Below are 20372 nucleotides of genomic sequence, written 5' to 3'. Positions count from 1 at the left end.
AGAGATGTGGAAAAGTTTTGTCACCACGCCACAGCTAACTGCACCACCACCTGATACGGAACGTGTTAGCAGGAGGCAACATTTCACTAACATGGTGGAACAGTACCTGTGCACACCCCTCCACGTACTGACTGATGGTTTGGCCCCATTCAACTTCTGGGTCTCCAAATTGTCCACGTGGCCAGAGCTAGCCTTTTATGCCTTGGAGGTGCTGGCCTGCCCGGCGGCCAGCGTTTTGTCTGAACGTGTATTCAGCACGGCAGGGGGCGTCATTACAGACAAACGCAGCCGCCTGTCTACAGCCAATGTGGACAAGCTGACGTTCATAAAAATGAACCAGGCATGGATCCCACAGGACCTGTCCATCCCTTGTGCAGATTAGATATTAACTACCTCCCCTTAACAATATATTATTCTTCTCCAGGGCACTTCCTCATTCAATACTATTTTTAATTTCATTTTACCATTATATTGCGGGGCAACCCAAAGTTGAATAAACCTCTCCTCTGTCTGGGTGCCTGGGCCTAAATGTGTGACAGTGGCCTGTTCCAGTGGTGGGTGACGTGAAGCCTGATTCTCTGCTATGACATGAAGACAGATTCTGCGCTGACATAAGGCCAGATTCTCTGTTACGGGACCTCTCTCCTCTGCCTGGGTGCCTGGGCCTAAATGTGTGACAGTGGCCTGTTCCAGTGGTGGGTGACGTGAAGCCTGATTCTGTGCTATGACATGAAGACAGATTCTGCGCTGACATAAGGCCAGATTCTCTGTTACGGGACCTCTCTCCTCTGCCTGGGTGCCTGGGCCTAAATGTGTGACAGTGGCCTGTTCCAGTGGTGGGTGACGTGAAGCCTGATTCTGTGCTATGACATGAAGACAGATTCTGCGCTGACATAAGGCCAGATTCTCTGTTACGGGACCTCTCTCCTCTGCCTGGGTGCCTGGGCCTAAATGTGTGACAGTGGCCTGTTCCAGTGGTGGGTGACGTGAAGCCTGATTCTCTGCTATGACATGAAGACAGATTCTGCGCTGACATAAGGCCAGATTCTCTGTTACGGGACCGCTCTCCTCTGCCTGGGTGCCTGGGCCTAAATGTGTGACAGTGGCCTGTTCCAGTGGTGGGTGACGTGAAGCCTGATTCTCTGCTATGACATGAAGACAGATTCTGCGCTGACATAAGGCCAGATTCTCTGTTACGGGACCGCTCTCCTCTGCCTGGGTGCCGGGGCCTAAATGTGTGACAGTGGCCTGTTCCAGTGGTGGGTGACGTGAAGCCTGATTCTCTGCTATGACATGAAGACAGATTCTGTGCTGACATCAGGCCAGATTCTCTGTTACGGGACCTCTCTCCTCTGCCTGGGTGCCGGGGCCTAAATGTGTGACAGTGGCCTGTTCCAGTGGTGGGTGACGTGAAGCCTGATTCTCTGCTATGACATGAAGACTGATTCTGCGCTGACATGAAGCCAGATTCTTTGCTATGGCATGAAGAGACTGATTCTCTGCTGACATGAAGCCAGATTCTTTGCTATGGCATGAAGAGACTGATTCTCTGCTGACGTGAAGCCAGATTCTCTGCTATGGGACCTCTGTCCAATTGATATTGGTTCATTTTTATTTTTTTTATTTTTATTTTAATTCATTTCCCTATCCACATTTGTTTGCAGGGGATTTACCTACATGTTGCTGCCTTTTGCAGCCCTCTAGCTCTTTCCTGGGCTGTTTTAGAGCCTTTTTAGTGCCCAAAAGTTCGGGTCCCCATTGACTTCAATGGGGTTCGGGACGAAGTTCGGATCGGGTTCGGATCCCGAACCCGAACATTTCCGGGAAGTTCGGCCGAACTTCTCGAACCCGAACATCCAGGTGTTCGCTCAACTCTAGTCCTGGGTACCAGCTAAGGATGTTCATGCCTCTAGACTTGTTAAGAAATTTCATATGGAGCATCCTGAGAAGTTGTCGCCTGGGGCCTTGGGTCCGGTGGCCCCGTGTAAAGGGGGGGTACTGTCACGATGCAGAGTTCCGGGAGGTGGGGCCGGCCAGGACGCGCTCGCGTCATCAGCGCGCCCGCGTCACCCGTTCCCGTGGCAACCGCAATAGGACTGAGTGCCGAGCTGATAACTCGGCGCTCGGCTGCTTCGGAACTCAGGATTCATGTGACACTGGCCACGTCACATGACTCCCCCAGCGCCCTATTTAAACAGGCAATCTGCTGGCCACAGATTGCCTGTTATTAAGGTCTTTCCTGCGATATACTTACCTGGTTGTTGTTCCTGCTTGATTTCTGATTTCTCGTCCGTCTCATGCTTTGGTGTTGGCGTTTCCCTCCTGGTTTTGACTTCGGCTTCTCCTGATGATCCTCTGCTTGCTCCTCCGGTACCTTTCTGTTCTCTTGTTTATTCTCTCTGTGTGTGTGACATCAGGGTTGTCTCCCCCTCTTCCACCGAAGTGTTGATTACCCCTACCGCTGGCCCTTCGGTCTCAGGTTTCCAGGGTTCTGGTCTCCCCTCTGAGCCGGGCCACTCTGCTAGGGTTATCCCTGTCTCATGGGTATCAGTCACTCTCATAGCAGGCCACAGTGCCCTGGAAGTCTCTCCCTATTATGAGTTCATAATGTAAATTGGTGGTGACGGCCACCTCATGGGTCCACCTGCCGGCCACCGTGGACAGAGACACCAGGGCAGTAGGATAGTCCTTTAAGTCTCTATGGATGCACACGACCCCGACTTTTCGGCCAGTATACTTGGCGGGCTGCACCAGGGAAGCTCTTATAAGGGAGAGTGTCTCCCACTTCCATCTGGCAAAGGTGACTATTGTCTATAGTTTCTGTGGTACCTGTTGCACAGAGCTTCCTGGCATACATGGAGTGGCGGTATCTATAGTTAGTATCCATGGGTTGGCCTCAATGGGGATAGTCGGCCCTTATGTGGACAGGCTCCTGAAACTGCCAGCAGACTAACAGAGCTAGGTCTGTAGGGGGTATGTCCCGGGCGGGTTTTGCTGGCACCAGTCGCCGGGTCTGGGGTGTATATTTCCGGGGTTTGACTGCCCCATCCCAAAAGAACCCCCCCTGTAGAGTCCTGGTAGCCTCATAGCATTCCACCAGGTTTACCATCTCAAGGGCATTACCAGGTGACACCTCGCCGATCCAGTTCTGGAGAGGGTGCGGCAAAGCCCTCCAGAATACATCAGCCAACAGACGGTCCAGCATAGCAGTGGAAATCAGCACATCAGGCTGCAGCCATTTTTGCAACCGGTGTAATAGATCATAATACTGAGGTCTCGCGGGTTCAGCCGGGTGAAACTCCCACTGATGCACCCGCTGGGCCCGGATCAACACATTCACCCCCAGTCTTGCCAGAATTTCACCCTTTACTGTCGTGTAATCGGCCGCTTGATCATCTGGTTGTCACGAGGGTGTCAAGAACCACGCCTGACTCCGTTATACCCGGGATCAGGAAGTCGCAGCGGTTGGCTACACGCTCTATGTAAGATAGGGCTGTTTCCTTATGGTAGCTTTCTGGGTTTGCTTTGCAAACCCTTTTAGCTCACTCAGGGATCCTCAGCTGTTCCTTGTCCAGCACTCCCAAACCTACTTATATTCCCCTCTCACACTTCTCTGGTTGCCAGATATTGAGCTTCCTGCCTGGACATCTATTCTGACCCTCTGGAGCTGTGTTGCTGCGTTCTCTGGTAGTTGGTCCAGAACGCTACCCTCCGGATCCCTGTTGGACCTTTGTGGTCTATTGTGGTCGCCCACCTGGGTGTATGTGTTTGTCTGTTTTGTCTGTCCTCTCCCTGGTGTTTCCCTCTTAGTGACAGTGGTGCGGACTAGCGATCCCACCGGCCCGTTCACTATCTAGGGCTCATTTTAGGGAAAGCCAGGGTTTAGGCACGTGATCGCCGCACGGGTGAGGAACCCTTCTAGGGACGTCAGGGCAGTCAGGTGCCAGCCGCAAGGTGAGTTAGGGGTCACTACCTTTCCCTCTCCCTTGGGCAGAGCTTTCCCTTTTTCCTCCCTGTGCGTGACGCCGGTCATTTCATTATATCTGGCCCTTATTTTGTGTAGGTAAAAAAAATAATTATAATAATTATTTTAACCTACAAACAATTTCATGGCCTGTCTTTGGAGGTGGCAGGATTGAAGGCGTCGGTCCTCCAGCAACAGCAGCAATTACAACTGACCGCAAGCCCAGCGGTTGCTACTGATAACCAGGTTGTTGCGGAACCCAAGGTCCCTCTCCCTGACAGATTTTCTGGGGGAAGGGACAAGTTTTTGACATTCCGTGAGGCCTGTAAATTATATTTTAAACTGCGCCCTTACTCCTCTGGTAATGAAGAACAGCGGGTGGGGGTTGTTATTTCCCTGCTGCAGGGGGACCCGCAATTCTGGGCGTTCTCTTTACCTACTGATTCCCAGGCTCGTCGGTCAGTGGATGAGTTTTTCGGGGCCTTGGGTCTCATATATGACGACCCTGACCGAGTCGCACTGGCTGAATCAAGATTACGGAGACTCCTACAAGGAGAGCGGCCGGTAGAGGAGTATTGCTCTGAATTCCGTAGGTGGGCTACAGATACCCAATGAAACGACCCGGCTCTCAGGAGTCAGTTCTGCTCTGGGTTATCCGAAAGGGTTAAGGATGCGCTTGCATTATATGAGACCCCCTTTTCCCTTGATGCGGTTATGTCCCTTTCTATCCGAATAGATAGACGCCTTAAGGACAGGTTGAAAAAACCGGAGCAATTAGTAACCCCTCCCAAACAGCAGTTAGTCTGTACGGACTTAGACGAGCCTATGCAGCTAGGAGGAACTACTCGCCGGGCCCGTCCTCCTGAGGCTCGCCGTAGGCGTGGGTTTTTTTTTTTTTTGTGGGGAGAGGGGTCATTTCATTAATGTCTGTCCTTCTTTCCTCAGAAACAAAAGACCGTCGGAAAACTACTAACCCCAGGCTGTGTGGAGGATGTCAGCCGGGGGGTATACGTTTCCTCCATACGTACATCGCAATTTGTGTTGCCAGCGGTTATTGTTTTTGGTGATAAGACGGAGACTATTTCTTTCTTTCTAGACAGTGGAGCAGGGGTAAATTTGATAGATGCCCATTTTGCCCGCACTATGGGTTTGTCTCTCTGTACGCTACAGAGACCTATTCCCATATTCGCTATTGATTCTGCTCCTCTGTCTCAGAGAAACCTCACTCACATTGTCCATAACTTACACCTTCGGGTAGGGGACCACCATAACGAGATGCATTCATGTTATGTTCTGGAGGGGCTTCCCACTCCGGTAGTGCTGCGTCTTCCCTGGTTGGTAGCGCACAATCCAGTGGTGGATTGGCAGGCCAGGGAGATATTGGAGTGGAGTGAGCAGTGCAGAGAAAATTGCTTAAATAGCAATTGCTTAGTCGCCTCCATAACTACCCTACCTACATTTATTTCGGATTTTGAGGATGTTTTTTCTGAAAAGGGTTGTCAGAAGTTACCACCTCATTGTCCTTAATGATTGCCCGGTTAACCTTATTCCCGGCGCAAAATTACCCAAGACCAGGTTATATAATCTTTCGGGTCCAGAGAGACAAGCCATGAAAGATTATATCTCCGAGAGCTTGGCTAAGGGACACATCAGACCCTCTTCTTCACCTGTGGCTGCAGGGTTTTTCTTCGTTAAAAAGAAAGATGGGGGCCTGCGTCCTTGCCTAGATTTTCGCGAATTAAATCGGATAACCATCCGAGACCCATACCCTCTTCCTCTCATTCCTGACCTGTTTAACCAGATTGCGGGTGCTAGGTGGTTCTCCAAACTTGATCTTAGGGGGGCCTACAATCTGATTCGTATTAAGGAGGGGGATGAGTAAAAGACAGCTTTTAACACCCCTGAGGGGCATTATGAAAATCTAGTTATGCCTTTCGGTCTGACCAATGCTCCTGCCGTCTTTCAACATTTCGTTAATGACATTTTTAGTCATCTAATCGGCAGGTTTCTGGTAATATACCTAGATGATATTTTAATTTATTCGTCTGATCTGAGAACACATGAGGTGCATGTCAGACAAGTACTGCAGGTCCTACGGACGAATAAATTATATGCTAAAATTGAAAAATGTGTCTTTGCCGTTCAGGAGATACAATTCCTAGGTTATTTTTTATCTGCTTCAGGTTTCCGTATGGATCCTAGGAAGGTCCAGGCAATTTTAGATTGGGATCTTCCTGAGAACCTCAAAGCACTACAACGGTTCTTGGGCTTCGCGAATTTCTATAGGAAATTCATTAAAAATTATTCACTTATTGTAAAACCCCTTACTGACATGACTAGGAAGGGGACTGATTTTTCTAAATGGTCTGACGCTGCTAAAGTTGCTTTTTCCTCTCTAAAAGAGAGGTTTACCTCAGCACCTGTACTAGTCCAACCTGATGTCTCTCAGCCTTTTATTGTTGAAGTCGATGCGTCTGAGGTGGGAGTGGGGGCGGTGCTGTCTCAGGGTCCGTCTTCTGGCAAATGGCGTCCTTGTGCTTTATTTTCTAAAAAACTATCTGCAGCAGAAAAAAACTACGATATTGGCAATAGGGAACTATTAGCTATTAAACTTGCGTTTGAGGAGTGGCGTCACTTTTTAGAGGGGGCAGTCCACCCCGTTACTGTGATTACGGACCACAAAAATCTTCTGTACCTCGAATCAGCTAAGCGTCTCACCCCTAGACAGGCTAGGTGGTCGCTATTTTTTACCAGGTTTAACTTTGTGATTACCTATCGTCCTGGGGCAAAGAATACCAAGGCTGATGCACTATCTCGTTGTTTCCCTGGAGGGGGTAATGTGAGTGATCCGGTGCCCATTCTTCAAAGAGGAGTGGTTGTTTCTGCGGTACACTCTGTTCTGGAGGGGAAGGTGTTAGAGGCCCAGGGGGACGCCCCGGTCTCTTGCCCCTCAGAGAAATTAATTGTACCGTTGAACCTACGTTTCAAATTATTAAAGGAACATTATAATTCGGCACTTGCTGGGCACCCGGGTAGTAAAGCAACCTTGGAGCTATTGTCTCGTCGTTTTTGGTGGCCAAGGTTGCGTCAGAATGTATTGGATTTTGTGTCTTCTTGTTCTACCTGTGCGCGCGCAAAAGTTTCACATACATGTCCTGCAGGGTCTCTATTACCACTCGTCATTCCCAATAGACCGTGGACACATCTGTCAATGGATTTTATCACTGACTTGCCTTTGTCTGCGGGTAAAACAGTTATCTTGGTAGTAGTGGACAGGTTTAGCAAAATGGTACACTTCATTGCGTTACCCGCACTACCTAATGCTAAGACTCTTGCTCAGGTATTCGTCAGTGAAATCGTGAAGCTTCACGGGGTCCCCTCCGATGTTGTTTTGGATCGGGGTACCCAGTTTATTTCTAAATTTTGGAAATCTTTTTGTTCCCGTTTGGGGGTACACTTTTCCTTTTCCTCAGCTTTCCATCCTCAGTTGAATGGACAGACTGAGCGTACCAACCAAAACCTTGAGACATATCTAAGATCTTTTGTGTCTGAAAACCAAGAGTTGTGGTCATCATATTTACCGTTAGCTGAGTTTGCCCTAAATAATCGTCGTCAGGAATCCACTGGCAAGTCACCATTTCTTGGTGCATATGGTTTTCATCCCCAATTCTGTACTTTCAAAGAGGGGGGGTCTTCTGGGGTTCCCAAAGAGGAACGGTTTTCGTCATCTCTTTCATCGGTATGGCAGAAGGTGCAAGCTAACTTGAAAAATATGGGAGGTAAATACAAATGCATGGCTAATAAGAGAACGTTCACCAGGTCCGGACCTAGGAGTGAATGACTATGTGTGGTTGTCTACTAGGAATATTAAATTGAAGGTTCCCTCTTGGAAACTGGGTCCTAGGTTTATTGGCCCTTACAAAATTGTAGCCATCATCAACCCAGTGGCTTTTCGCCTGGAGTTACCTCAGACTTTTAAAATCCATAATGTTTTTCATAAGTCGTTGCTCAAAAAGTATGTTCCACCTCTAGAACCGTCACCGCTGCCACCCCCTCCTGTTGTCGTAGATGGTAATCTAGAATTTCAGATATCCAAAATTGTTAATTCTTATCGGGTCCGCGGCTCTCTTCAATATCTGGTGCATTGGAGAGGTTACGGTCCCGAGGAAAGAATGTGGGTTCCTGCGTCTGAGGTAAACGCCGACAGGCTAGTTCGGGTTTTTCATGCCTCTCACCCTGAGAGACCTGGTCCTGAGTGTCCGGAGGCCCCTCGTAGAGAGGGGGGTACTGTCACGAGGGTGTCAAGAACCACGCCTGGCTCCGTTATTCCCGGGATCAGGAAGTCGCAGCGGTTGACTGCACGCTCTATGTAAGATAGGGCTGTTTCCTTATGGTAGCTTTCTGGGTTTGCTTTGCAAACCCTTTTGGCTCACTCAGGGATCCGTAGCTCCTTCTCCTCAGCTGTTCCTTGTCCAGCACTCCCAAACCTCCTTATATTCCCCTCTCACACTTCTCTGGTTGCCAGATATAGAGCTTCCTGCCTGGACATCTATTCTGACCCTCTGGAGCTGTGTTGCTGCGTTCTCTGGTAGTTGGTCCAGAACGCTACCCTCCGGATCCCTGTTGGACCTTTGTGGTCTATTGTGGTTGCCCACCTGGGTGTATATGTTTGTCTGTTTTGTCTGTCCTCTCCCTGGTGTTTCCCTCTTAGTGACAGTGGTGCGGACTAGCGATCCCACCGGCCCGTTCACTATCTAGGGCTCATTTTAGGGAAAGCCAGGGTTTAGGCACGTGATCGCCGCACCGGTGAGGAACCCGTCTAGGGACGTCAGGGCAGTCAGGTGCCAGCCGCAAGGTGAGTTAGGGGTCACCACCTTTCCCTCTCCCTTGGGCAGGGCTTTCCCTTTTTCCTCCCTGTGCGTGACGCCGGTCATTACACTGGTACTGTAAGTCGAAAAACATCTGCTGGGGTCTTAATGCCAGGAACGGAGAGACGACCTCAGCCCACCGATCTCAGGGTAGTCTGTCCCTCATGGCCACCTTCTCGAACACTGCCAGATAGGTCTTGACTTGTCTGAGTAGGTCATATTAGGGATCGCCGTTACTCCATTGTCAATTCATTGCCGGGATAAGGTTTAGCTGTCTGTCAAGCTATGTACCTACACACATGGATGACAGAACACCTATATTTTATGAATATTTTATTTTCAAAAGAATTTGTCACGTTCATTAAGCTCTGCTGGAATATATTGTCAGGACTACTAAGCTTGCGCACATAATGCATAACAGTGGAGCTTTGCACTGTGGGGGTGAATCAAGATAATTAGTGATCTCTGTTGAATGTCACCAGTACGACTCATGTACTACTGCAGTTTATAATGCTTAATGTAGGTGACACTCATTTTAAGTATATACATTTTTTATGTAATTTTTTTTTAAAGAGCATTATTAGAAAGCTTTTGCATCATACATCAGATTTTTTATAATAACATTATTAACCAACATATGAGTTAACACATGAATACAGTGAATATTTCACATTGGATTAAAATAAAATAATAGCATTGTAATACAGTATGGTATTTATAGGTCAATGCTTCTTTCGGCTAAAATTCCTACATTGATCCCAGTTTTTCCAGATAGCTCTAAATTTAGGGTAATTACGATTTTCCCAGGCTGCCAATTCCTCAAATCTGTAAATAGTGTCAACCTTTGCTATCCACTGCTCCAAGGAGGCGAGCTCCGATTTAAGCCATAATCTGGGTAATAAGAGACGTGCACTGGTTAGGAGCTTTTTAAAGAGAGGAGGTATCGCCTCCCCGGAGAATCGGGCAGAAAGGCCCAGCAGGGCCAGTTGCGGAGACAGGGGGATCCTCGTTCCACAAACCTTGTTGCTTTTATTAAAAACCTTACTCCACCATTTCTGTTTCAGTGGGCATGACCACCACACATGGTAAAAAAAAAAATTGCTACCAGTGGTAGTGAAGCCCATACATTACCTGTCGCAGCACAGTGGGTAAATACACTCCACACTGAACACAGAAGGGAAGGGAAAAGGTATTAAGCCTGGAACCTAGGGAAAAGAAAAAGGTCACACCTTGTGAGTTCCTATGCCGAGCCCTGACTGCTATCAGTATGTACCGCGCTATGTAGATGGTAGGACTGTTCATACGCAGGAACCTAAGCCCTATCTAACATTAACAGGGACGTGCAGATAGTGTCAGGACACGGATAGCCTATTCCTTCCCAGATGAATGAATAGGAGACCCCATCAGGCCTAATATCAGCAGGTAGGGGAAAACAACAAAGAAGATAAACTTAACTTCCAGAAGTATGCGGTCGAGCAGGAACTCCGAGAGAACCAACACCAGGACTTCCACAAACAAGGAGCTATCAACCGCATAGCATGATGGGTGAGGCCGGACTAAATAGAGGAGAAAGAATGACCACTTAAGCTACACCTGAGACTAGAGGAGTGGTCATTCCCAGCAACAAAACAGAAATGTAAAACCAAAGAGGCTGTCAATCACGTGCAGCCAGTCTCCTTCTTCTAGTCCCTGTAACAGGCGGGACCTTGACATCACCAAATTTTGGCTAATAATGACCCAGTAAAAAAAATTAAAATTTTGAGAAGTCCTTCCCTAAGTTGATCACTGTTCATTTGTAAATGAACTGTGGCTTAATTGTATTTGGTGCCCCAGTTTAATCATGAAAGATCCCAACACCCTTGAATATTAGTATTATTCATATCTGTTAACATTTTAAGGATGTCAGTGATTTATAATTTCATATAGATAAATGAAGAAGACTCCTTTAGAGCTGATGGAAAATAACAGTAATGTCATTGTGATAAAGGACAAAAACTTTTATATTGGTGGAAGTGCTGTAGATACACAGAGGCTGAGCAGGAAATGCTGAAAAAGATTGTCATATTATTGGTCATTTTTCAATTGGGATATGTACTGGTAATAATCGTAGATGAATGACAATAGGAATAGTGCTTCAGAAGGTTTTCTTTCAAGCAAAATGCATCACATGGTCCCACTAGATGGGAGCTCTTGACATTCACATTAGTTAAAAAAGTACATTATTAATTATGCATTGTCTACAGAATTTATTATGTAATTATGACTTTATACAGCAATTCAAAATTTACAATCCAAATTTTTCCTCTTGTGTTAGTTTAAGCATGCAATTTTACCCCTTTATGATTGAATGGTATGCTAATCATCTCTTTATTAGAACATTTTTCTATACAGCCAATAAGCCACTTCTGCGCATAGCCTATGGATAGAACACTAAGGTAGAAGTACTAGATTGTGTAAGTTTATGACCTTTGCCTATCCTTGACTTTAATAAGCCAACTTTCACTTAATCTATGAACATGTTATCTTTGAAATCTGTTATGCTATAATATCTGTTCCTGTGATAAATGCAAAGTTGGATTTCAAAATCATTCATAATCACAAAATGTTCTCCAACTTACCTTCTCAGTACATCTCTTAACCGATTTGTATATATTACTACTCAAAATACAAAGTCCACTGTAATTACAATTTATATCTGCCACACCATAAGGTACTGTTTATAGTTGCCCTTACCATCCAGTGTCCTAAGCAACAAAGTAGAGAATTCACAAAGCCAATAAGCTTTCATCCCAGAAAAACACAACACTACTGTATATAGCCCTCGTCTTAGTTTTCAGAGTTCTTGGAGACAGTATATATTCTCCCTAAAAACTGTTGACTTCAAGTTGGGGGATAGCTTAAGGCATTTATGCTGGACATTATTGACAATCCTAAACATACTCAGAGGACATGTCCCATTGGAATGTATTCTGATATAGGACTTTGGATAGTTAAATATCTGTCTAGTATAAACTATTATTTAAGGAATACCACTGATAAGTTATCACTGTAAGAGTCTCATTCCTACAGTATCATATAGTCTGGGCTTTTATACCCATGTCCGAGTCCATATTTTGTTCTCCAAACAGATCTGCAAAATACAGATACCTTCACATTTTCCTCACTTTCTTCAATAGAAAAGTCTATTCTCATCTGCATTGTGCACAAGAATAAGACATGTTCTGTAAGTTCCGGCACAGCAACACCGATCAACTAAAAATATAGATGTGTGCATGTACAAATGTATGTGTCAATGTGCTAGCCACAAAAAAAAATGTGGATAGCACTAGGATTAAGACCATGGTTGCGTTCATGAGACCAGCCTCATGACCAGGGCTATAGACCTTACCGGAAAATTTCCAGGTGGGCTGATGCCCTGGGGTCCGGCCAAACCCTCCTCATTGTGGCTGGTGGGGTAAATAAGAGCTCTCAGCAGTCATTAATGCTGTTACTGTAGAATCAGGAACTCATGTACCCGGCCAGTGACCGCACATGCTCCCCTTAATTCAACTGCTCTGGCCCACATGTCACCTCACCTTAAGCTCCCTGCTCCATATCTTAATCAGAGACGACAGAGGAAGGAGTACAGAAAATGGCAGCTATTGGTGGCCACCACAAAGGGACAGTTATACACTCACCTAAAGAATTATTAGGAACACCATACTAATACGGTGTTGGACCCCCTTTTGCCTTCAGAACTGCCTTAATTCTATGTGGCATTGATTCAACAAGGTGCTGATAGCACTCTTTAGAAATGTTGGCCCATATTGATAGGATAGCATCTTGCAGTTGATGGAGATTTAAAGGGATGCACATCCAGGGCACGAAACTCCCGTTCCACCACATCCCAAAGATGCTCTATTGGGTTGAGATCTGGTGACTGTGGGGGCCATTTTAGTACAGTGAACTTATTGTCATGTTCAATAAACCAATTTGAAATGATTCGAGATTTGTGACATGGTGCATTATCCTGCTGAAAGTAGCCATCAGAGGATGGATACATGTTCTCATTCTGTTTATGCCAAAATCGGACTCTACCATTTGAATGTCTCAACAGAAATCGAGACTCATCAGACCAGGCAACATTTTTACAGTCTTAAACAGTCCAATTTTGGTGAGCTCGTGCAAATTGTAGCCTCTTTTTCCTATTTGTAGTGGAGATGAGTGGTACCCGGTGGGGTCTTCTGCTGTTGTAGACCATCCGCCTCAAGGTTGTGCGTGTTGTGTCTTCCCAAATGCTTTGCTGCATACCTCGGTTGCAACGAATGGTTATTTCAGTCAACGTTGCTCTTCTATCAGCTTGAATTAGTTGGCCCATTCTCCTCTGACCTCTAGCATCCACAAGGCATTTTTGCCAACAGGACTGCTGCATACTGGATGTTTTTCACACCATTCTTTGTAAACCCTAGAAATGGTTGTGCGTGAAAATCCCAGTAACTGAGCAGATTGTGAAATACTCAGCCCGTCTGGCACCAACAACCATGCCACGCTCAAAATTGCTTAAATCACCTTTCTTTCCCATTCTGACATTCAGTTTGGAGTTCAGGAGATTGTCTTGACCAGGACCACACCCCTAAATGCATTGAAGCAACTGCCATGTGATTGGTTGACTAGATCATTGCATTAATGAGAAATAGAACAGGTGTTCCTAATAATTCTTTAGGTGAGTGTATACTGTAGTATATAGTTTTGATGGGACTGTATTTTGTGCTATGGTATTGCTAACCCCGCCTACCTTTGTTGCCATGTCTTCTGTCAATTTGGACCCGCCTACCATATGGGGCCCTTTTACTTTTTTTACAGGGTCACTTTAAGCTCCCAGTCCGCCCCTGCTTTTTAGATGACAGTCTTAATAAAGGCCCATAGCCTGATTGCTGGTATTGTTTGAAAGCTTGGAATGCCAGCTTTCAAACAAGGTCCATATTTCTAGCTGCTACCAATTCCAAGATATGAGAAGCTAAAGCAGTGCCCTCCCCCCTTCAGTTTGGTCTGCTTTGGGCACTTGGAGCAGCAAAGCTGAGCACTTGGGAGATGTTTTCCAACATAATAAAAGTGCTTTTCCTGGACGTGGAATATAGACAGCAATGCTGTTACCTATATTAGTGAAATGAGGTGTCACTTTAAGACTTAAAGAGGCACCTCTATCAGAAAGGGGTATTTTTTTAACTGAATAGTCATTTAAAAAAATATAGAATTTTTCACTGCTTTCCATTTTTTTTAATTTAGTCATTACTATGCCATTGAAATTAAATACAAAATAGTGTCCTTCTGTTGCAGTCAACACAAATGATAAGACCTCCTATATAGATATGTAATCCATTGTCAGTTTATTGCTGCTGTGAGAGGCAGATGTTATCTGCAATGTAGAATAGCAGAGGTAGAATTGGGATAACAGTATGACGGCTACAGTATGACGGCTCCATTGTTCTCTTAATGGGCCTAGATAAAGATTCCCATTACATTAATTAGTGTAATGTGTGATGCTGTAATCAAATAACTAAAGCCTGTATTACACCTGCCCATTTTTTGGCAGATGATCGTAGTAAAGCTTGTTAGCGATCATCTGACAGTCTAACACTGCCGCCAATTACCCAATGAACAAGGAAATTCTCATTCATCAGGCATTCCAAATATTTTGACATGTTAAAAAATCATTGTTAGCAGGCGGCAGATCGCAGTGTCTAATAACGATTTGATGCCGGAAAACAATTATTCAGTATAGGGAAGAGCAATGGTATAACGATCATTCCTCCCTATACTGAGAAGGAGATCACAGCAGTCTCCTCCGCTAGAAAGCAGACTATTGCCGGGAAGGAACGCTATCTTCCTGACAAACTCCTGTTAAATAGGGCTATCTAATACAGCCTTAAGTCTCTGGTAGCAGTTAAAATTTAAAGGGGTTATCCCACTTTGCATTTTCATACTTACCTGCTGCCTGCGCGCCGTTCACTTCCTGGATTCTGGCTGGAGGCGGGCTTCATCTTGATTGAAGTCTTCTCCCGGCGGGGCTGCGCGCTGGACTGAACGCGCACGCCGCCGCGCATGCACCTTGGTGACTTATTCCTGGCCAGTATAGTACAGAGCCGGCGTGCGCGTTCGCGGTTCTGTACTATTCTGGCCAGGAAGAAGTCACCATCGTGCATGCGCGGCGGCATGCGCGTTCAGGACAGCGAGCGGCCAGGCCGGGAGAAAAGGAGTCTCCTGCGCAAGCGCGGCCACCGGGATTCCGGAGAAGAGTGGTGGCCGTAACCAGGGGAGACCGAATGACAACAATGAGGTAAGTGGGGATGAATTTTCTCGTAAACGGTGGGAATGGGTTAATCAAATATATTTACAAAAATGATCACTGTCAAATCATTATCAGATTTAACGGTGATCATTATGATAGGATAACCCCTTTAATGAAGATTGTTTCTGCACTACAAATCCAAACAGGAAGTAGATTGCATGGAGTGACCAAAAAATTATATCCAGAATACCTTCAACCCATTTTATTTATTTGTTTAGTTAAAAACAATTATATAAGATATTTAAACAGGTTTTTAACCACTTCATTACCGAGTGATTTCCATTTTTGCGTTTTTGTTTTTCACTCCCTAAGCCAAAACTTTTATTTTTTTATTTTTTTATTTTAACATTCACATAACTTTCACATCACAGCTGTATTAAAGGGCTTCTGTCACCCCACTAAAGTGATATTTTTTTTTTGGGCTAGTTAAATTTGTTATATTGCGATCTATGAAAATATAATGGTGTTACTTACTTTGATCCAGCAGTTTCTTCCAAAAACGAAGTTTTATAATATGTAAATTCGGTCTCTACCAGCAAGTAGGGCGGCTACTTGCTGGTAGCTGCTGCAGAAAACCGCCCCCTCGTTGTGTTGATTGACAGGGCCCGCCGGGATCTCCTCCTCCGGCCAGCCCTGTCGGCATTTCAAAAATCGCGCGCCTGTGTTCATTCGGCGCAGGCGCTCTGAGATGAGGAAGCTCATCTCCTCAAAACTCCCTCAGTGCGCCTGCGCCGATGACATCACCGAAATAGAAGACGTCATCGGCGCAGGCGCACTGAGGGAGTGCTGAGGAGACGAGCCTCCTCATCTCAGAGCGCCTGCGCCGAATGAACACAGGCGCGCGATTTTTGAAATGCCGACAGGGCTGGCCGGAGGAGGAGATCCCGGCTGGCCCTGTCAATCAACACGACGAGGGGGCGGTTTTCTGCAGCAGCTACCAGCAAGTAACCGCCCTACTTGCTGGTAGAGACCGAATTTACATATTATAAAACTTCGTTTTTGGAAGAGACTGCTGGATCAAAGTAAGTAACACCATTATATTTTCATAGATCGCAATATAACAAATTTAACTAGCCCAAAAAAAAAAAATCACTTTAGTGGGGTGACAGAAGCCCTTTAAGGCTTATTTTTTGTGAGATAACTTAGGGATTCGTTTTTTATGACATTATACTTACAAAATACTTATACCACATTTGTTATTTTTTTGTTACATAGTTAGCCATACGATTTATATTTTAACATTATCAATGTTTTGGGACATGGCAGTACCCATGATCATTATTTTTTATTGTTTATTTTATTTTTAATATGGGGAAAGGGGGTTATTTTTTATTTATTTATTTTTTGATATATTTAAAAACATTTTTTACAATTTTTAACACATATTTTAAGGCCCCATAGGGGACTTTAACAAACGATTGTTAGATTGCTTGTCCCATAGACTGCAATGAATCAACATTGCATCCTATTGGAGTTTTGCTATGTTTTTATGCAGCCCTGCCATCACCACCTACAGGCCTCCATAAGAACTACTGAAGGATCTGAGGCTACCACAGTGAATGAGCGTCACTCCAGATCTCCACTCAGGGGAGCCATTTGAGTCACTTCAGATGCTGTGGTCACAATTGACCACAGCATCTGAAGGGTCAAGTGTCTGCGAACGTCATTATCGCCCATTGTTGAATTGTCTCTTGGTGTCTGCTGTTTAAACAGCACCTTTCGTAGCTGCTGGGTTTCTGATGTTTTAAAGAACCTATCGCCGGCATACATAGACGTGTGAGGAAGTGGTTAATATGTGGTAAAAGACTTTTTGATGACACTGTCCATTTCAGCATTAATGTCATAATAGTTTATAGCAATTGATGCTAAAATAGCAGTTTCCTACATTTTTAGAAGGTTATTTCAACAATTTTGATTGACATTAAATCATTACAGATTTTGCAATGCAGCACATTTATTACTAAAAAACATATGGTTATGACAGCTTTCTTGATCAGAGGTTATGCACAGCATGTACTGTATATAGTATATTCTTCACATGCTTGGAAGACATTTTGAAGGTGGCTGGAGACTTCCATCTATAGTATAGTTTATTATTCGAAGAGCATTAATCTTGGTTAGCCTCTGAAATGTGTTTTTCTCATAATTACTGAAGGTTAACACATTTTCTAGATTATATATTATATGAATTATATTGATATATAAACATTTGATGTACAAATCAGTTGACTAGGATAATGACATAAATGCAAAAGATAATCAAAAGAAGACTCTAACATAAAGATAAGCGAATCTATTCTAAACCAATTAGATTCATTACAAACTTTACAAAAATGTATCCGCCAAACAAAAACAAAGCTTTTGCATTTCGCTTCGAACAAATCACTTAAAAATTACACAGGGAGATGCCTACAGATGTAGTAGAGTTAACACACATGCTTTATGAGACATGTCTTTATGAGATGCGTTAAGCAAACACCATTAATTGCTTTTCAATGGCTTTTGTTTCAAGATAACGCGATGAGTTAGGAAATTTGAGTTAAGAGTTTGTTTGTTAACCCTGCTACATCTGTATCTTGAACCAACTGGATAGTGTGTTCAGCTTCTGACCAGGAATGAGTGTGTGTGGCATTGTCTGCCTAAAAAACTGAGTATACACAGTCACAAGCAACTACAGTATTGTAGTGTGATGAAGGCAGTATAGGGAAAGAATATAAAGATATAATTGTGTAGATTTTAAGGAATTTGATCAGGGGAGGTTTTGAAGACAATTCACGGCAGAACTGCATTGTTTTATCTAAGGTAGCGAATGTGTCATAGATCAGACCATATTTTTCATAGACTTTTTAGTTCAAAAATGTAATTGTTAAAAAAGTGATATCACACATATAGTTGAAAGACAATTCACCGCAAATGCTGCTTTGTTCTGTCAAGCGGAGCATTATTGCATTAGATCCTGCACTTTATATACATTTTAGTCTATCCAGTTAAGCCTGGTATCCTGCAAAGTTAATCCACAAAAAGGCACAAAAAAAACGTAATAAGGTTGAAGCCAATCCTTCTCATTTTAGGGGGGAAAATCCCTTCCCGGCTCCGAATCAAGCAATCAGAATAACTCACTGGATCAATGACCCTTTTCCAGAATTCTAGTAACTATAATATATAATATTATTACACTCTAGAAATGCATTAAGGCCCCCTCTTGAGCTCTTTTAGGGAGTTCACCATCATCAACTCCTCTGGCAGAGAGTTCCATAGTCTTACACTAAAGAATCCTCTTCTGTGTTGAAGGAGAAACCTTCTTGTCTCTCGTCATTGTGTATGTCCCCTTGTCACTGTCATAGTCCTGGATATAAATAAATGATGGGAGAGATCTCTGTACTGACCCCTGATATAATTACAGTTGCAAGAAAAAGTATGAGAACCCTTTGGAATGATATGGATTTCTGCACAAATTGGTCATAACATGTGATCTAATCTTCATCTAAGTCACAACAATAGACAATCACAGTCTGATTAAACTAATAACACACAAAGAATTAAATGTTACCATGTTTTTTATTGAACACACCATGTAAACATTCACAGTGCAGGTGGAAAAAGTATATGCACCCTTGGATTTAATAACTGGTTGAACCTCCTTTGGCAGCAATAACTTCAACCAAACGTTTCCTGTAGTTGCAGATCAGACGTGCACAACGGTCAGGAGTAATTCTTGAAAATTCCTCTTTACAGAACTGTTACAGTTCAGCAATATTCTTGGGATGTCTGGTGTGAATCGCTTTCTTGAGGTCATGCCACAGCATCTCAATCGGGTTGAGGTCAGGACTCTGACTGGGCCACTCCAGAAGTCGTATTTTCTTCTGTTTAAGCCATTCTGTTGTTGATTTACTTCTATACTTAGGGTCGTTGTCTTGTTGCAACTGTTGAGCTTCAGCTGGTGGACAGATGGCCTTAAGTTCTCCTGCAAAATGTCTTGATAAACTTGGGAATTAATTTTTCCTTCGATGATAGCAATCCGTCCAGGCACTGATGCAGCAAAGCAGCCCCAAACCATGATGCCTCCACCACCATGCTTCACAGTTGGGATGAGGTTTTGATGTTGGTGCGCTGTGCCTCTTTTTCTCCACACATAGTGTTGTGTGTTTCTTCCAAACAACTCAACTTTGGTTTCATCTGTCCACAGAATATTTTGCCAGTACTGCTGTGGAACATCCAGGTGCTCTTGTGCAAACTGTAAACGTGCAGCAATGTTTTTTTTGGACAGCAGTGGCTTCCTCTGTGGTATCCTCCCATGAAATCCATTCTTGTTTAGTGTTTTACGTATCGTAGATTCGCTAACAGGGATGTTAGCATATGCCAGAGACTTTTGTAAGTCTTTAGCTGACACTCTAGGATTCTTCTTCACCTCATTGAGAAGTCTGCGCTGTGCTCTTGCAGTCATCTTTACAGGACGGCCACTCCTTGGGAGAGTAGCAGCAGTGCTGAACTTTCTCCATTTATAGAAAATTTGTCTTACCGTGGACTGATGAACAGCAAGGCTTTTGGAGATACTTTTATAACCCTTTCCAGCTTTATGCAAGTCAACAATTCTTAATTGTAGGTCTTCTGAGATCTCTTTTGTGCGAAGCATCATTCACAACAGGCAATGCTTCTTGTGAAAAGCAAACCCAGAACTGGTGTGTGTTTTTTATAGGGCATGGCAGCTGTAACCAACACCTCCAATCTCATCTCATTGATTGGACTCCAGTTGGCTGACACCTCACTCCTATTAGCTCTTGGAGATGTCATTAGTCTAGGGGTTCACATACTTTTTCCACCTGCACTGTGAATGTTGACATGGTGTGTTCAATAAAAAACATGGTAACATTTAATTATTTGTGTGTTATTAGTTTAAGCAGACTGTGATTGTCTATTGTTGTGACTTAGATGAAGATCAGATCACATTTTATGACCAATTTGTGCAGAAATCCATATCATTCTAAAGGGTTCACATACTTTTTCTTGCAACTGTATATGATTATTAGATCTCTTCTTAGTCGTCTTTTTTCCAAACTAAATAACTAGAGATGAGCGAATTGAATCCAACGAAGTGGAATTCGATCCGAATTTCAGGATTACTCAAGTTATAATGGTTTCAACACACAATGGTCATCCTGGAACAAATTTATATTGTAACTTGAGGGACCATTGTACTGTAAACTATTTTCTT

Source organism: Bufo bufo, chromosome 3 (assembly GCF_905171765.1).
Source record: "Bufo bufo chromosome 3, aBufBuf1.1, whole genome shotgun sequence".
Classification (NCBI taxonomy): Eukaryota; Metazoa; Chordata; class Amphibia; order Anura; family Bufonidae; genus Bufo; species Bufo bufo.
This window is presented reverse-complemented; position numbering follows the sequence as displayed.